General features: G+C 41.1%; 1 long non-coding RNA gene across 1 annotated transcript; it reads left to right on the top strand.

Annotated features, from left to right (window-relative positions):
* Positions 1 to 1,079: 1,079 nt before the first annotated feature.
* Positions 1,080 to 12,696, top strand: LOC115494571 (uncharacterized). The gene is made up of 3 exons (XR_012054755.1): positions 1,080 to 1,504; positions 10,367 to 10,535; positions 10,996 to 12,696. It is a non-coding gene; the product is annotated as an uncharacterized lncRNA (long non-coding RNA).
* The last annotated feature ends 3,667 nt before the right edge of the window (positions 12,697 to 16,363 follow it).

The following is a 16,363-nucleotide window of genomic DNA, read 5'->3' on the forward strand; positions in this document are numbered from 1 at the left end:
GAGTCAGAAGGCTCCTATGCAGATCTGGAATTTGCACAATGCAGTGGTCATATATCACTAAGAAGCAGTGGCAGATGCGCAGTGTGCTTTTGTAGCTTTCACCTGGCAGTGCCAGTGCTACTGATTTTTTGCATTATGTGAATAATGATTACATCCCAGGATACATTCACAGCTCTGAGCAAAGCCAAGGAGTGTGCAAGCAAAGTCAAGCTACCAAAGATACCTGGAGTAATAAACCTGTATTAGTACAATTCTCTGTCCAGGCTAGAAAGCAGCATTTGCTTGACTTCAAAGGTCTCCATGCTACTATGTCTCTGGGCCTTCTAGTAGCCAAGGAAGGCAATGTGGCTCTATTTTTAACATTTTCTGATAGCATAAGCCATACTGGACATGCACACACCTGCCCTGTTATTCTGGTCTTTGGGAACATAAGAAAAAATTTAAAAGTATGTGGAAAAGTGGAAAAAAAGTGGAAAAGTGTGAGACAGGAATCTTAGACTGCAAGATAATCACATATATTTTCTATCAGTCATTATCACTAATGTATTACCTTTGCTTTGACCATTTTAACAATATTCTTGATCTTATTGTATACTGCAGATGGTGGAAAGCATGGACCAAAGAAATGGGCTGTGCTCTTGAGACCTTCTTACAAATTTAATTACAAAATTCTAAGAAATTCCCTCTCATGACAGGAAAACCACTTGATTCCATGGTTCAAAAATTATACCTAGCCAGATTTTTCAAAATTACTCTTCCCAGAAGCACCTCTATAACCGGACTGACCAGCAGTCAGAAGCTTGTACTCTGTTTTGGCTCCCCTTATGAAGGATAAATTGCTTAAAAAATTTGAAGTGAAGGGAGTAGCTGGACCATGGGCTCATCATCACCTTTGTGACACCTCATAGCAGATGGAGGTATCCTTTCTTCTCTCTGCCAGAGGGCATCAAGACCCAGACAAGCAAGACCCTTGTCAGGATTTCAGTTTTGGTTGCCTAGACTGTAAGCACACCTGGGGTGGCATCTGTCACTGTTTGCCTGATTACACAGTGAGTTACCAGAGGCAATAGCTGAGAGCTCAGTGAAGACCTTCCTGGGGTGCTGCTGCTTTCTGCACCATTCAAATGATGACCTTTCTGAGCATGGCAAAGCACATTAAGCATCAGTGTTGCTCAATGCAGGATTACAGAGTTAGGGAGAAAAACCCTCTGGAGTAGCAGCTGTAAGAAAGCTAGCATATATTCAGAACTGTCTTTTCAGTACAGCCTCACAGCATTTATTCTGTGAAGAACAGATGAAACAAATGTAGAATCTTCAGATCCATGCCAGGATAGAAATATGAGACAAGACTTTCTGACTTCATTGAAGATATAATTTTTGCAAAGACAGACAAAAAACAGAACTCACCATGACTATCTTCAATTTACCATAATCTTTTCATCCCTGCAGAGTTGCCAAGGCAGTTGAAGAAGGCATCAGAACAGCTATTCTGGGCCACATCAAGGTAATTTTTACCTAGTGGTTGTATTTGTGGCAGAAGTTAGTTGGGCATTCTTAAAGAAAGGGCAGAAAAAGTATAATGCCCTTCCAGTTTCAAAACTCTCCCAGTTTCTGTTAAATTGCAGACTAGGCATTTCCTGAGACAGTGGCAGATTTTTCTCCTGGGAATGTACCTTTTGAAACTTTTTTATGCTTGTGACCTGCACTACCACCCTTTGGCAGTGAGTTCCACAGCCAAGTTGTGTGCAAACAAAAGAAAGTTATTTTTTGACCAGTTTTATCTTCTTTTTGCTTAGGTTTTTGAAGCTACCTACCTTTTGTACTTCTTTTGTGCTGTGAGAAGCACTGCATAAGCATCCCCTGTTTTCTTCCTGTCTTTCGTGATTGCTTATGCATTGAACATATTCCCCCTCAGCTGTTTTTATTCCAGTCTACAGCGGACTACTCTATTTAATTTTTCTCTCTAAATGATCTTTGGTCATTCTGACTGTCCTTCTCTGTACTAATTCTAGTTCTTCTCTACCCTGAAATACAAGAGTTTGTGGAGAAGAGGGAGTACATGGCAAAAGGTGGCATGGAGATGTGTACTATAAAACCTTAATACCACAAGAGTTTCAAGTCAGCCAGAAAACTAAACTTCAGGGGACTCCTTGTGTCCCACTTTTCTCTCCTAATCCAGAGGATTCCTCTAGTATTAATCTGTGGAAAGAAAGCTTAAAATTCTAGTCTGTTCAAAAGCTGAATACAAAAAGATTGTATCATCTGGCCATCATATTTTTGGAATATGCAAAATGGACAAACCCAAACTCTCTGAAGCTGTTTCTGAAAAGTCACTGAGCTGGTAACTTGTCATGTAGCTGTATGAAATGTAGGTCACTGAAAGTTACAAATGTATTCTACATATTTGTGTTCGTAACCTGCTTTGAAATCTGTTGTGGCCTTTCCTCATTATGAGGAAACAAGGACATAGTCACATCTGCAGCTGTCAGAGGCTTGTGTTACAAAGTCAAGAAAAGTCAGCAAGGTCTAACTAAATACATCTCTACTGGCCAGGAAATGGATTGTGAATTGCACCACCTTTTTAGTATTAAGCATATAAATACATGAGTTGAAGTACTAGAAATACTCCTAGAAAAGCTAGATATTATACAAGTTTTGAACTTCCTATGCTCTTTTTGAAATAGATAAATAGATTTTCCCACCACTATTACAAATTTTAAGGTAGGAGCACTCCCTGACAAATCTCTAAGTTTGTAAAGTATGGTGCGAAGTAAAGAGAAACACAAAGGGACAAGTTAAGTAGATGTTTAATAGTGTTAATATGTAGATTCTGTTCTGTCACAGACAGATCAATCTGAAATAAATTCCCTGGTTTCAGGGCAATGCTCTCAGGTTTACAATGCAACAGTGGCAAAATTCAATTCAGAGCCATCATTTTATGCAGTCATATAATAATATAAACACAAGGAAAAATCTTCTTCTCCATGGTGCTCCCAAACTCTCTGAGATATAGTTTGGCTCTGTTAGTAAATGATTCATATTTTTGCAGCTTTGAAGACCAACTTATAAGATTTAAAACATAAAATGTTCGGAATTAAGAGAGATAGTTAACTTCAGATCATAGTTTAGTTCCTACTTATTATGCCTTTTCCTCATAAAATAATAAGTGGGAACTTCTTTCAAGGAATTAAGTCCCAGTCTCCAAAAGCTCTTCCAAAGGGTATAAGGATATTTTACACCTCATTTGCTCTTGTCCCTGCAGACACTAGTTTTCATCTCAAAGGTATCATGGAATTACAGAATCAATTAGGTTGGAAAAGACTATCAGTTACTTCTACATCTCCCTCTGCCATGTGTCTGGGCACAGGAATAGTTTTCTGACTATGACACTTAAATTGTATATTAGCAGTAAAGTTGACCTGTAAGTAGACCTGTGGTATAGTCACACACTTGGAAGCTTTCTTGGAATGTTCTTCAAGAGACCAGTTTGATATAAACTGACTGATGAACTTGTACATTGAGTGATGTCCTTTTATATTTCACTGTTAGTATTAATCAACATGAAATCAATGCTCAGATTGTTATTGGCATGTACTTTCTGGAGATATAATCAGAGAGAGTAGAGCATTCAGCTTCCACTTTTCTGGGAGTAGACAGTAATTCCCTCTAAGTCATGATCTGAAAATCCAATGCTAAGTGATATTGAACCACACAAAAGCTCTTATTACAGCAATAGTCACAAGCACCCAGCCTTGTGGACCTGAGGGAGAGCACCACTATCCAAATGTATAATTTTTGAAAACTTCTGTTGCATTAAATGAAAAATCAAGCAGAAATACAGTGTTTCTCAACATGTATTTTGAAAAGAGATTTCAAGGAATGGCATTATAAAGTTCTGTGTTTAAATGTCAGCAGCTTCCTGATCAAATGTTCTCAGACTATAAATGAAAAACCTTGGGGGAAAACAGATCTAATAACCACAGTTTCATTTGGTTTCCAGTAGTCAAACTGGACTGCTTGCTATCTTCAGTGTACTATGGGGCAAGCAGAAAGAAAAATAAAATATTGAAATTTTTGGGAGATTATTATAATTATGGTCCTTTAAAGAACAAAGACTATTTTTAGGGATACAGCACAAATGGATTATGCCTACCAGTATTCTTGCTTTCTGTGGTACTGTAAGTCTCATTGATTTCATTAGTACATGATTGGTCCCGTGCAGCTCTTTTCCCTCATGTTTTATTGAAACAATTACAACGAGCAGAACTATGTGAATTTGGGTCTTGTTGATGTGAAAAGAGAGCAGCTTTTTTACCATAGCCCTTTACTTTTGCAATGTGCTGTCTCACATTTGATCTGTAAGAACTGATAAAAACTAGTCACCTTACTGAATGTGTGTAAGCTGAATTTGTACACATTTGGACAAGTTTTTGACATCCAGTAAAAAGCATAACCCAGATACATAAGCCAATATTACATTTTGCTTTAATTCTTCATGAAAACAAACAGGGTCATTTTCTCAAATAAAGGTTATCAGATTGTATTAAAATTGGCAAAACATTATCTGCTCTCTTTTGTCTCAAAATGGTGAAACTGATCTGATTGAAATGCAAAGCAATCACCCCTGCACCCATCCAGATGGAAGATTTCAGCTCCAGTTAGTATTTGATAAAGTGGGTGAGAATGAGATTGTACTGTGGCAGTTGCCAGGTAACCTTGAGGCAGTGCCACCTATAATGCCAGCCAACTTTACAAATGACATATGTATTACAGATACAATATAGATTTTATGTAGTTACATGTAATTAGTAATGAGAAAAGTGTTCATTTCATTCATTGTGTCTTTCCCGATCTTTGTGGAAGTTGAAAACATGATCCTCTTAAATACAAAGGGTCTACTTTGAATAATTTCTTCATTTGGGAACAAATTAATCCAGTTATTTCCCAGGCCAGGGGTAAGCTGATCTTTATGGTGCAGAAGAACAGAGCATTATTGACCCATTAATGAACAGTGATGTAGGTATCAGAATAAGAGGATTTAGTCATGTTGTTTTAGCCATGATTTATAAGTACAAAGTATATGAAATATAATTTTTTAAAATTAAATGCTCAAGTTCCATTTGTTTCCATTCAGCCTTATGCAAGATATTTTAAGCTAATTCACTGTTACTGGCCATGGAATGAAGACACATCTTCCTACCAGCACTATAGGGAAAGGGTTTCTCTTCAGAACTGGATGCAAATCCTGTAGCTACCATAACACTTCCCAATACACAAGTTAACATACCTCATATATTCCATGCAATTGTTGGATGCTTCAGTGTATGTACATACACCCGACTCTCTGAGGAGGGCAGCAGCAATTCCTGTATTATTTTCCTTCCTTGCTTGCTTCTTAAAGGCTGTTCCTGTAAATTGCAGTTAGCCACAGTAGTATTTGCAAAGCTGTGGGCACATCCCACTGTACCTTACTGCCTGTGATGCCAACAATATAAAAAGTTATTAAGGACACTCTTTATATAAAGTTCACATAATTTCATATAAATACATTTGAACACTCTAGTGGATTCAGGTCTGGTTCAAGAAAATTCCAGCTCAGCAGAAAACTTACCATGTTGTGTGTGAGCTGTTTTCCTTGTGATTTGTGTCAGAATCATGAGAAAGAACACCTTCAGTGCAAACTGCATTGTTGGTGGAGTATATACAGGCAGTTAAATCACTTTTATCTCCTTGATGTTCTTGTGATTTGTTCTTGTTGTTTGGTTGGTGGGAGATTTTTCCGTTTAAAATTGGTGGCAGAGCAGATGGCAAAGGCTTAGCTTGGTCTAATATGTCCATAAAATCAGCAAAGGTGACAGTGAGCCTTGTTTCCAGCAGGCCTATTCTACTTTGAGAAAGATTTTTCTTCCACTGGTATCAACCTCAAAAATATGATTTAAAGAAGAAACTAGTAGTTCTACTAGGAGTGAAATTTAACAGTTCTGAGGTTCTCTCTAAGTTCACTGTTGAATTTTTCCTTTAGGGGAGGAAGGCAATACTTCATGATTCTCTCCTCCACAAGGCAGTGTTTTCCAGTGAAACTTGTAGGAATTCTTCAGTTTTGCTGTTTCTGCTCTTCTGTCATTAAAAGGTGTTTTGGGGAAGTAGGGAGTGGCAGGAAGCTGGCAAAATCATAGAGACATCAGTCCTGCCTGTGTTCATGACTTGATTAAGCAAGTCACATGATTAAGTGCAGTCTCATTAGGTTCTCTTCAAAAAACCAAACAACAACAACAACAACAAAAACAAACAACAAAAAACCCTTAGATTTTGTTTGTACCCATTAGATTTGATGATATTTCTAAATATCTTTTGAAGAAATTTCTAAATATCTTCTGAAGCTGTAACTTCAGAAGTTATTTCTGCTGTTATTTCTGCTGCCAGGTGTGCCCAGTGTGCGCCAACTCAAACAAACTTGCACAGGTAGACAGCAAAGACAGGCTTTACCCCAAAACAATATTTGAATGGGAAATACAGGTAAAACAAACTTTAATGTTGCTTATTTCTTAGCTAAAGAAATAATGAAATGGACTGCTTAAAAGATTTGCCACAGGCCACACACGAGGTCTGAGAAAGCTATGTCTGAGGCAGAGCTGTGAACAGAAAACTTCTGAGCCACAGTTTAGTGCATTCACCACTGCTCAGTGCATTCACCACAGTTCATCCTTCCTTTCCAGAGGACTGCCATATAGGAGCATATTATTCAAAGCTGCTGACAAGTCTGACTTGCTGTTTTTCTAACAAATGAAGGAGTGGCAGTTGGCAAAAGGTGATAATAGTACTGGGCAGCAAAGATTGTAACTGCCTGTGCCATACGCTGTATTGCACATTTTATCTTTAAATGCTTCCTTAGAGAAGCACAAGCAAGAATACAAAGGAAATGGAAATCTGACACCTGCTTATAATTTGTAATACTCATTATATTTTTGGGACAGCCATCTTTGGCAAGGTAAGTTATTTTATTTATAGGCAGGAGTATACATGATTTGCATGGTAATGTATTCACATCTGCAAAGCCTATAAATTAGCCTCCAGCTCATTACAGCAGTGCCATTGTCCTACTTGCCAGTATGTAATCTGATCCCAAATGTTTCAGATGGCCACGAAATAAAACCAGCCTGAGGGAAGAGCTTCACCTTGCAGAATCCTCCCCAGAAAAAGAAAAAAAAAACAAACACAAAAACAACAACAAAAAAAAAAAAAAACCCAAACAAAAAAACAAACAAAACATAAAAAACCCCACAAAATGACTGGATGGGAGAAAACTGCTAAATATTTCACAAAGATGAGCCCCAAAGCCTAACACTCAAGAACCTGGAAACATGTTGCCATGTTTTAAGGTGCTTATGCCAGTTCAGCCAAAAGAATGAATTTATTGCAGCTTTTTAAAGGGTTCCAAATGTGTCATACTTGAGCACTTGTATTATTATTATTACGGTTTCAAGTCTGGTTGTGCACAGATATCTGAAACAGATGCTGATGTCCTTTATTTTGGTAAACCTTGTAAAGACAGTCTCTACTTCCAGGTAGTTAAGAGTTTACAATTATGTCAAGATTTTGCCCCTTCATTAAGCCAGCAAAAAGATGAAATGCAGTGTAGACAAAGCAGGCTCATGGAGCACATATCCCCTCCCATCTAGATATGCAGATGCCTCCTATGTTAATTCACTTTGTCAAAGGTCACCGGATGGTAAAAGATTGCTGGTTCCCCAAGTTCAGCTTCTGATTATCTCAGGATCAGCTTTGCTATGGTGGGTATGAAGAAGAGGGCTCTCCACTGAACTTGGATAAATGCTGGTTCACATTTGCAACTTCCATCTGGCACAGGAACATACTTATCCTTAAAAAAGAGAAAACTGAAGCCCTTACAGTCACAAGCCCTACCTACATCATTGGAAAGGTCTGTAACAGGGTGACAAAGCTGCTGTCAGCAAGCTCTCACCCACTGCCCAGACTTGCATCTGATTACCCTACTGCTTACCTCCTCTGGCTTTTTCATCTCTTCCTTCCAACCTCTCCACCTACTCTTCCTTGGCTGTAGAGTCCTTAAAAACATCTTTTCTTTGCTGGCCTACTCTTATAGGTAAATGACTGCAAATGGGAAAGCCTGGAATAATGGAGCTTCAACCAAAGCTTCAGAGTGGGAGGGGGCAAGGCAGAAGTGTGATGTTGGATTCAGGATACTGGTGTGCCTGCATGCAGGATGTGCACCAGTGTATTAAATTTCTTTATTGAATTCTGGTTGATAACAAAGCTGGTTATTTATTTATTTATTTACTGTAGCTTTCTTTTTTGGGACAGCAGCAGAAAAACAGGACTCTGCATGAGTCATAACCCAGAAAAAGCCCTGCTGAGAATACAGCTCACACTCTTCTGCAATGTAGCCCAGGTGATAAGCATCAGTGTTGCTGTTCTCTCCATGCTGTTGGTCTCATATTGCCATAAATGATACTACTCACTGTGATGTAGTCTAATATTCACTGTGATGTATTCAAATGGAGCTGTAGGCACAGATATTTAGGGCCATCTTTTCATTTCGTTTTTTTCTTTTCCATACTAATATGAAAAAAAAAATGCAGCATAAATAAAAATAAATACTTGTTTAGAGCAAACATAGAAACATAAAAATAAGAGGTGTTACTTCTAGCTGGCAGGTCTTTCTTTTAAATATAGGACAGTCCTAGTGAACTCTGTGGGACCTTTGTAGCAAAGAACTGGGCATAGAGTGAGGGGACAAGAAATCCTGGTGTTCTCCCTGAAATCTGCAGTTCCAGCACATGTTTAAAGGCAGCCTTCCTGCTCACAGTGGGAGTGAGGCTGTTCAGTGCTGAGTCTGGAATGAACTTCTCACAGAGGGTCCCTAGAATGATCACTGCTGGACGTGGACGACTGCACACATCCAGGGTGCTCTGAATGTGCCAAGCTGGGGATGGCAGCAAGCACTGATCTGGGTACCTCTCATCCTCACATCTGTCTCACCCAGAAACTGAATATCATTTGGGGCTGCTGAAATGCCAACCATATCCAGCCCTGCATGTCCCACAGGTTGCCAGCAAGCTCTGGCTGTCCTTGGAGCTGCCCTCTTAGGCTGAATTTCTGCACTGGTCATTCATTTCCCATGCTGGCCTCCTCCTGGCCTTCATCAGACTGTACAAACAGACTCTGAATAGTTGAAAGGGATTTCAGTATTTGAGTAGTTTATCAGTGCTCCCCATGCCTAATACGCTTCTATTCCCAGGAGAATGGAGTAAGGGATACACTTGGTGTTGCTGCTTAGATACTGCACTATAAAGTATAGTGTCTGTGGCTGCACAGAGCTGATTCCTTTCCCATTTCTAATTGCATTCACTCTCTATACGTGGCATAATCTTCTTTACAACAATATGTGTGGGAAAAAGATCACTGGTAGCATTTTTGTTCAGACCACCTGTGATAAAGACTCCTTTTCTTTTTCCTCTGCCTATTGTGCTTTAAACTTTTACTGAACCTATATTCTGTACCTAGCTTCTTCATGGTTTCTACTACTGAGATCCAAGTATTTATTTCTTCACAAATGGTAGCAAAAGAAGCATGCAAAAACTAGAAAGAGGCATGCTATAAAGCAAGTTTAATAACATATATTTCCCTCTGTGTGTATTTAGCAGTTTCCATCTTTGCCATATGTTCTTTCCCTCATCATTTTGCCTTTTAGATTGTTCTTTAACACTTGCCTGTTTTCTTGCTTCTGCAACAGAAGGGGAATTGATCTTTCATTTGTTCCACAAATATTCCTTATTGTCCCAGGTTTTATAACCCCATCTGTTTTTCAGTGATCAATTAAAGTCTCTTGTGGTCTCACTTTTCCAACAGATCATGCTATACCACAGACTATATTTCATTATAATTGCTATCTACTGTGTGATGTGTAAACGAGAGAGAGAGGAGCGAAAAGACGAGGGTATTTTTCCCCTGCCTACCATTCCTCTCTTTCTATGTAAGCACACAGCTTCAGTGCTTACTTTTTATCAATGACAGCATTTAAACTAAATCCCTCATCTCCACTCTTTTCTACATGGGTCCAATTCTTTTACCTCAGTATTTGCTACTACACATTTGCTTTGAGCTTTTGAGCTTACAAAATAAGCCCACCAACACTTGAGGGAAACAGGTAGATGCTGTCACACTTCCTTGCAACCATCCCCAAAACAGAAACTTCTCCCCCCAAGCAGTATTTCTCTGTCCTCTCTCTTCAACTCCCAGCCCTTTCTTACTGCTCTCGATACTCTTGGTCATGTATGTGTTAAGTCTGTGTGGAGTTTTAAAATTACTTCTTCTCCCATATTTTTAGGCACGTACAACACCATGTTCTGCACAATCGTGTTTCATCTTCCTGCACTCAACTCTGTCTGTCACAGCAAGGAGCTCAAGAAAGACATGCTTTTAAAATTAGAGGTACAGCATGGTTTCTGCAAGGGGAAGCTAAACCCCACAAGTGTGATCAACCTGTTGTGAAGAAGGTGAGTTGTCTGCAGCAGGACAAATAGATGGAAATTTCTACTCTCTGTCCAGCACAATGGGAGAGAAAACTCAGAATTATAACTCAGAATTATATGGTTATGCTTTTCTAAATAATAGAACAAAGTGGGTCATTGCCAGGGAGAAGCACAGAAGCAGCTCCTGGTGGAACAAGGCTTGGGAGAAATTGCGTCAGAAGCAGCACCTCTGATTTGCCCCTGAAAATAATGACTCAAAGTATTGACGTTCATGCATGCTGTGCTAATCAGCATCATGTCCACATGTGCTGCTGATTTAGAGTTGTGATCCCTCATCTGAGTATGTGCTTAAAGACCAGACTGTATCACCGAAATCAGGCCTCAGTGAACTGAGCTATTGGATGAGTCATTTATAAAAGCTATACAGAGACTTTAATGTGGAGCTGTTCGATCAAACGTACTCTGTCTTCTTCTGGATGTACAGGTGGTGATTATGTTTATCCCAAAAGCTCCTGATGTCACTCCTGGGAACCAAGATGCTGTTTCACAAGAGCTAACTGTGCTGAGGCTGGAAAGCACAAAAATGGTGATTCTACAATGCTGTGTGGGCAGCTCTGAGATACATGTGGTGTTTACAGAGAAGAAGAAGGAATGGAGACAGGAAATACAGATTGATGCAAGTAAATGCAAATGTTGGTGGAAAGAAAACTTGTTTATCTATCACACCAGTTTTTCCATGAGATTTTGGAATGAAAAACTCCCAGAAATAGGGAGTTAAATACATACACACACACACACAGACACACACACACACACGTATGTGTGTGTGTATGTGTATATAAATGTAAAATCTCAGTGCTAAGAATGGACAGCAGTATAGGGGATTCCATCTCCCTAAATGAACTCAACCCCATGGATGGAAAACAGTGCCACGCTCCCAGTGGAAGGCATACAGGTGCTAGGCTCTGCCTTGCACACACCAGTGCAGGTATCTGGGTGGAAGCTAACTCCATGGCCTGGGCGACCCTTCATCATCAGTGGTGAGACAATCAGACACTTTTCTCCACTTCAGCCTCAGTCTAAAACATCTGAGTGAGAGCAACTCTGCTTTAGGTCCTTGGCCTGCAGTTTCAGGGGGGATAAGCACCTAAATGCCAGAGAGTCATAGAATCATTTAGGTTGGAAAAGACATGTATGAACATTAAGTCCAGCCATTAACCCAGCACTGCCAAGCCCACCAATACACCATTTCCCCAAGTGCCATACCTAACAATACCTTTTGAATACCTCTAGGGTTGGTGACTCAACCACTTTCCTGGGCATTGTGTTCTAATGATTGACAACCCTTTCCATGAAGAATTTTTTCCTAATAGCCAATCTAAACCTCCCCTGATGTGACTTGAGGGCTTTTCCACTTGTCCTGTCAAGAGGATACCTGGGAGAAGAAGCTGACCCCCACTTGACTACACTCTTCTTTCAGGGGCTTGTAAAGAGCAATAAGGTCACCCCTGACTCTCCATTTCTCCAGGCTAAACAATCACAGCTCCCTCAGCTGCTCCTCATAGCACTTGTGCTCCAGACCCTTCACCAACCTCACTGCCCTTCTCTGGACTCACTCCAGCACCTCAGTGTCCTTCTTGTAATGAGTGGCCCAGAACCCAAAACAGGATTTGAAGTGTGCCCTCACCAGTGCTGAGTACAAGGGGTCAATCCCTGCCCTGATCCTACTGGCCACACTATTCCTGATGCAGGCCAGGATGCCACTGGCCTTCTAGACCACCTGTCTTGTAGCTAGAGGAGCAGAAATAAGGATGGCCGAAAGGGCCACGCTCAGTGAGGCTGCTCAGGAGGCTTCAGGGTGCTGGGCCAAGTGTCCCAGGACATGATAAGCCTCTCTGCAGGCAGGAGATTTTGGCGGGAGTCCGTCCTGTCCACTGGATCCCATTCCTGATGCAGCTCTCCCCAGGTGTCTCTGCCCCAGATCCCAATCCCGATCCCAGCTTTCCCAGGTGTCTGTGCCCCAGATCCCATTCCCGATCCCAGCTCTCCCCAGGTGTCTGTGCCCCAGATCCCATTCCCGATCCCAGCTCTCCCCAGGTGTCTGTGCCCCAGATCCCATTCCCGATCCCAGCTCACCCCAGGTGTCTGTGCCCCAGATCCCATTCCCGATCCCAGCTCTCCCATGTGTCTCTGCCCCAGATCCCATTCCCGATCCCAGCTCTCCCAGGTGTCTGTGCCCCAGATCCCATTCCCGATCCCAGCTCCCCCCAGGTGTCTGTGCCCCAGATCCCATTCCCGATCCCAGCTCTCCCAGGTGTCTGTGCCCCAGATCCCATTCCCGATCCCAGCTCTCCCATGTGTCTCTGCCCCAGATCCCATTCCCGATCCCAGCTCTCCCAGGTGTTTCCTGCCCCCTGGCGGCAGAGGCGCCGCCGGCCCCGGCCCCGCCCCGGTGCCCCCAGGCAGCCGCGGCGCGGTTTAAACAAAACAGTGTCAGAGCAGGAGAAATCTCAGGTATGAAGGGGAGTTTAAGCGAAGAAAGATTTCCAGTTTTGCATCTGATATTGCACAAATGTGATATTTTCCAAGACACATCTTCTCTTGATTTATCAGATGTGAATGTAAAAGTCAGAAGAAACACAAGCATACTGCTCTGCAAGAATTAATAAATCTTTCTCGTTCTTGAATAAACCAAAGTTTATCTTAAAAGAAAACAAAGATAAAAGCCACTAAAACCCTCTGTCCCCTCAACACAAGTACATACTGTACCTTGGGTTTTCTTGGAGGGATGGTTTAAGTAAATAGCAACTTTAGGAAAAAACATTCACACACTGCACCAATCTCCCATTCCTACAGGAATAGTTCCAGTGTTAGCCAGGCAATTACTAGGATGTTGTAACATCACACATGAAGATGGCCAGCTTGCAACCTTGGAAAAGGGCTTATGAACAAAATAAAAATCAATAATGAGATCAAGGATGACACAGTTCTTTATTTGATGATTTCTTTTCTTACATTATGAAATGCAAATGAGAGGATGAGACAAAGGAGGAAAATTTGCAGCAACAAGTCCATAGAACTTAGTTGTCTGAAGACCCTCATTATTCTGTGGGTATGATCTAAATGAGCCTGAAGCCTTTAGAGGGTTTTGGGGTAAAATCCCTGCCACCTGGGATTCTGTCATTTCATTTACTGAAATGGAATTTCACCCACTTCAGGACAATAGAGAGACCTTTGCACAACCTAAATGTAGAAAACTGAAGTTAGCAAGCACATGTGCACCTTCACTACTGTATGACAACCATAGGCACGGCACACACAGAAGTAGGGCTCTTTAATATCCTTTTATTTTTAAGATTTTAGGTCATCTCAGGCTGATGGAGTCACGAGTTGCCCCTTGAAGGAATGAGAAAGTGTTAGTCACACCTCTGCAGGCCGAACTGTTGCCCCACATTTTGTATTTCCACAAGGCTTTTGAAGTAGGCTCCACAGCACATCAATTGCAGAGAGCCAGCTTATTTCATCTATGCCAGCCATAGAGGAGTCTGTAATGTAAACTCAGGGCTACTAACAAGAGCTGGCCAGAAAAATTGTTTTCTTGTAAATTCACATAATGGCAGCTTTTGAGCACGCATGAGGAAATTGAAATTAGATCTGAAAACACTGATGGAGTGGTTGTTGTGTGTTATACAAATTATATCCCATGCCTATCCTGTTTTATGGGTTGAGTGACTACCCTGTTTAGGTGATGTTAATTAGGTGGCTGTGATGCCTGAAGAGAGATTAAGCAGAATTGGGGCACTTGGACATGGAGGAAAGTGAGCATAGGACGCTGCTGAAGGACAACACCCAGGAATTACATAGGAATTGGATTTATAACTGATACTCAGTCTGCAGACTTCTTTTTTCTGATTTTTTTTTTTATCTGAGAAGTAAACAGGCTAGAAAAGACCAGGCACGTAAAATGGATAAAGGAAAGTACCCTATCCCTGAGGGGACTCCACAGGGCAGAGGGATGCCCTTGGCACTGTGCTACCCCACTGTGTCCCACTCCCCTCCCCTCACCCCAGATGCACTCTTGGCAACCAGCCTGCAGATTGCCGCTGGTGTATTTCAAAGCCCATGACAGCCCAGCCATACCTGTCTGGGCTGGAGCTGATCCCTGACCTTCCCTCAGTGCTACTTGGTTTTCTCTGATAGCCAGGTGAATGATTGCCAGCACCAGTAAATGATTTACTCCATGTAAAGCACCACCTGCTAGAGAGGCATATCCCTTGTTACATTGCAGAGAAAAATATTTCTATAGGGCCACAAAGGTTATGAAATTAATTTATTATTTACATAATAAATAAATAAAGGTAAGGGTAGTGGTGGTGAAAGAAGCTTATGATGCTTTTTAACATGGCCAAAGATAAAACTGGGGAAAGTGTTCTTATTTTCATGTAGAACATGTAGCTGTGCTCGCTGCTGAAGATAATGTACATTTGTCAGTGCAGCTTGATCCAGAATGCCCAGCTACATTCAGGAGGGTTTGGTGTTTAGGAGAGCAAACTTCCTGTTTGTTTTGCCCTTATACATATAAGGGCATCTTTTCCTCATAATCAAAGCACTACTTGTTTTTCATGCCTGTATCATTGCAGCCCTACAGAGCTGACTCCTACCATCTGGTTTCTGGAAGATGTGGGTTATACAGCCCAGAGGAAAGAAAAGCTGCATATGTTGCTGGAGCTGCCTGTTTTGCTCCAGGAGGCACGGGTTTATTATTATTATTATTAGTTTGCTAGATCACTTTGCTAATAAATCCAAGTATCATTGGGACTGAAGACAGACAATGTCATGGACTTGTAATAGGCCCTCACTCATACAGAATGTAATCTTTGGTGTATTATCTTTTAACTTCAGCTGGATTTCCTAGTTGCTAAAAAGCCAAGGATTTAAGAAGAAAAGAGAAGATGGCATTTCTTTCTTCATGGTGTCACTGGGAGTAGGAGGATAGGCCACAGGCAACACAAGCCACTAATGCCAGAGGTGGGTTTGGACGCTGTCCTCAGAGCTTCTCATCACACCAATGTAGCATCTGGACATTGAGGCACTCCTGGTGTAGAATAGCCTTGGGAAACTAAGTAATGCAATTATTAAAAATTGGAGCCAGTGCTATACTCCTGTCTGAACTGGGGAAACTCTCTTACTTTTGACCTTATAATGAAGAGAGCACTTTTCTGAGGGGTGCAATTCATCAATGGATGAAATTTACTCTCACTTCTCTTCCAACCACACTCAGTTTCTGAAGAAAATACTTTCTGCAGAATTTCTGAAGAAAATACTTTCTGCACCTCCTTCTGAGGTGACTTGGAGTGCTGATAATGAGACTGCTGGAAAATCACTGCTTGGCATTGCACAAAAGAAGTTCTGTTGTGTGGCAAAATGAGAGGATGATCTTGCCCAGTTCTGCCATTACTTCTTCAGCATGCAAAACCTGTGTGCTGATGACATAGGCTTGCAAGTAGTTCTGGCAAATTTTATTTATGGCTCTACTTTATTATGAATTTGAAATTATGTCTGAACAGTGGGAATGAACATCAAAAGGATGTTGAGAGAACTGGTGAAACTCCACATGATTTGAAATACCCTGCCTGAGATTTTTGCAACTTGCCTATAGTGATATCATCTTATTGCAGAATGGAATAAATCCATTCCTTAAGAGTACTCAGATGAGGTTGACCATCACTCCTTACAGGATACGTCCCATGAATATCTTTTGAGGAACTGGCATTGGGCACAGTTTGATTATACGTGACATAGCTGTGGCAAAATCCCATTTGATGCAGTTCAGTAAGAACTCATATGCTCCC

The sequence above is a fragment of the Taeniopygia guttata genome, chromosome 3 (assembly GCF_048771995.1).
Source record: "Taeniopygia guttata chromosome 3, bTaeGut7.mat, whole genome shotgun sequence".
In the NCBI taxonomy this organism is placed as follows: domain Eukaryota; kingdom Metazoa; phylum Chordata; class Aves; order Passeriformes; family Estrildidae; genus Taeniopygia; species Taeniopygia guttata.